The sequence below is a fragment of the Taudactylus pleione genome, unplaced genomic scaffold, assembly GCF_031769625.1.
Source record: "Taudactylus pleione unplaced genomic scaffold, aTauple2 ptg000156l, whole genome shotgun sequence".
Classification (NCBI taxonomy): domain Eukaryota; kingdom Metazoa; phylum Chordata; class Amphibia; order Anura; family Myobatrachidae; genus Taudactylus; species Taudactylus pleione.
In genome coordinates, this window is record NW_028284558.1 from 14882631 (window position 1) to 14886042 (window position 3412).

The following is a 3412-nucleotide window of genomic DNA, read 5'->3' on the forward strand; positions in this document are numbered from 1 at the left end:
TTATAAATGCATCGGCTGTACTACATGCAGACATATGGAAACTGACTCCTATGTTGTTCACCCGCACTCAGGTAGACGTATTCCCATCAGGCATGTCCTAAATTGCATGAGCAAATTTGTCATTTACATCATGTGGTGTCCGTGTGGCTTAGCCTATATCGGCAAAACATCGTGCACAATGAGGATCAGGATGGTGCAACATCGCACGGCCATCAGACAAGCACTTGAAGGAAAGGACAACGATCAGCCTGTGGCAAGACATTTTAAAGAATTTAAACATTCACTAGCCACTTTGAGACACAAGGTTGTTGATCACGTACCTACCACCAAGAGAGGCGGAGACAGAGACAAGCGCTTGTTACAGTTAGAGGCACGTTGGATACACAACATGAATACGGTTACACCTTTGGGGCTCAATGAGACATTATCTTTTGCCTGCTTTCTGTGAATCATACCCATGGTTCCCGGTGGTCTCATGTTCTTATTTATTCATCCTCATGTTTTTTATAGTATCTGCTTATATTGATCCTTTATATGTTCAGTCATTTGGTATTTTTGTGATAGGCTTTTGATATTTTTCTGATAACTTGCCTGTTTTTGAGTTTGAGAAGTATATAACTATATGTTGTTGGATATTAATATTTCTTGTTTTAACCTTTTGATTGGTTCTATGCCTATTTTTGTCTTTGGACCTAGGTTCCACCCTATGTGTGTGATCTATGACCCACTTTAGAGGTCATGACTGTTGGAGAGGCTGTTGGTTATTCTTTCTAGGTTTACTAACATACTCACACTGGATAAGCCCGATCCCGTTCGATCTTGGAAGCGAATCAGTGTTTGGCCTGGTCAGTACTAGGGTGGGCGACTCCCTTGGAATACCAGGTTTTGTAAATCATATACAGGTTGAATTCCTTTCCAACTTTTGCCTCTCCCTACCTCTGTCGGTCATTTAGGTCTTTTTCACACTTTATGTGAGGTCCTTTGCTCATTACTGGCTATTTCCTTTATAGGGCTGCACCATTGCCCTACAATATTATCCTACATGTATACACATTTATTTATATGTGCAAGGTTCTTTATATGCATCTCCGTAATACATGTGGCACCTGTACATTGTACAGTGTTTATTCTTCTTGTTTTACCTCCAGGCTTTATTGGATTGATCCAGCCTTGTTACGGGACCATTGTTATATCTAGTCCTGTTATTCATTGCATCATCTTAAATTGTGCTGCATTATTCCTTTTACATTATGGACCAGATGACTACTGCAGTTTGTATGTTATATGTCGTATTAGTTATGTCTTGTTAGCACTTATGGATATGTTCACCTATATTTATTTGTATGTAGTTTCAATACTCACACTAGTTGGTATCTGGTGTACTTTGATGCACTTATCATATTGCTGGATTTCACTTGTTCATCATGTTGATGTTTATATTGTCTCCTTGGTGACCATTTGCATACACTCCGCCTCCTGCCCTATTGTGTCTGCCGGTGGGTGGGCGTCATCCTTCCTAGCGTGACACGCCCGATGTCACGTGCAACGTGACGGTCCGGCCGCACGCTGATGACGTCATTCACCCGGCGACCAACATGAGGGGCGCGGAAAGCACTTTACCACTGTTACACAGTCCTATAAAGGTATGTACTTTGTATCACTGCTGTATTCTTGATAAAAGTCCTCACCGACTGAAACGTCGAAACGTATACACCGTTTGTGTACCTGAGTCTTATTTACCAAGTCCTGTGAGTGCCGCTGCCTTCTACATATCCATACATCAGGTTTTTTCACCTCAGATGGCACCCGGGCAAGTATAATTTGGTAATGTGGAGTGCCGGCTCCAGTGACTTTATAAATATATATATATATATATACACACACACACACACACACACGGTATCAGGAGTGTAACTAGAACTTTTTGGTCCCCATAGCAACATTTTTAAGGGTCCCCCCTAACTTAGTTCTTACACAATGCCCACAGTAGTAGTTCCCCTAAAACATTAAATGCCCACTTGTACTGGTGCCCCTTATGCAATGCCCACTGTAATGGTGCCCTTTACGCAGTGCCCCCAGCAGTAATAATACACCTAAAAGTGATGCCCCCTGTGGTTGTGCCCCCAGTAGTAATGCCCCCTGCAGTGCCCCCAGTAGTAAAGGCCTCTGTAGTACCCCCAGTAGTAAAGCCCCTGTAGTAAGGCCCCTGTAGTGCCCCATATGATGCCCCCAGTAGTAAGGCCCCTGTAGTGCCCCCAGTAGTAAGGCCCCTGTAGTGCCCCCAATAGTAAGGCCCCTGTAGTGCCCCCAATAGTAAGGCCCCTGTAATGCCTCCTGTAGTGCGGCCCCCTGTAATGCCCCCTGTAGTGCCCCCCGTAATGCAGCCCCTGTAATGATCCCTGTAGTGCCCCCAGTAGTGCCCCCAATAGTAAGGCCCCTGTAGTGCCCCCAGTAGTGTGGCCCCTGTAATGCGGCCCCTGTAGTATGGCCCTAGTAGTGCCCCCAATAGCAAGGCCCCTGTAGTGCCCCCAATAGTAAGGCCCCTGTAGTGCCCCCAATAGTAAGGCCCCCCTGTAATAATAAACAAAATACAAGGACATAAAAATACATATAAATACAAATTATCATTACTACCCTTCATTTATATGGTGTCACAAGGGGTCCGCAGCGCCTCACAACGTACATAAACAGGAGCAGTATGGACCCAACAAAGAAAAAGAAAAGATGGGACTTGCAGTACAAAACATTGCAGAACAAAGACAAGGGTTATAAACATTGCTGCATCAGCAGTCATAGTACCCAAATCAGCAGTGGGACAGCCAATCCAAAGGTTAGTGCTGTAGTGGGCAGTGAGGAGATGATGGTATAAATGAGGTAAGGGAAAACACAAGAGGATAGAGGGCCCTGCTCGTGAAAGCTTACAATCTAAAGAGAAGTGTGCTTTTGATCCTAATTCGGTGACTACATCACTACGAATACATGCTTTAAACCTAAGGGTGAATCGTCCATGTAAACCTAATCAGCACCGTCTAAAATTGTATTGGTACTGTACAAAATGTTTTTATTGTAATAAATTGTATTATGTTTTTATAAGGGTGTCAACAGCTTTTTGTCCACAAAAACAACTAGGGGTCTCATTCAGAGCCACTCGTAAGCGGCCGCTCATTCGTTATGAGCGATGTTCGCTCATCTGCGCATGCATACGGATTGTAATACGCATGCGCGAACCAGTTAGTGCGGCCGAAAATCGTTTGTTCGCTAAATAGCGAATGCCTGCTATTTTGAGTGACAGGAGGAGGCGTATGTGGGTGGTAACAGGGGAAGGTGCTTGCAAACAGGGAGTGGAAATCAGAATGCAGGCGTGCTTAAAGGTCAAAACGGGCGTTTTAAGGGTGTGCATAATTAAACCACG

General features: G+C 44.3%; 1 pseudogene; it reads left to right on the forward strand.

Annotated features, from left to right (window-relative positions):
- Nucleotides 1–774: 774 nt before the first annotated feature.
- On the forward strand, nt 775–894 carry LOC148521662 (5S ribosomal RNA; annotated as a pseudogene).
- The last annotated feature ends 2518 nt before the right edge of the window (nt 895–3412 follow it).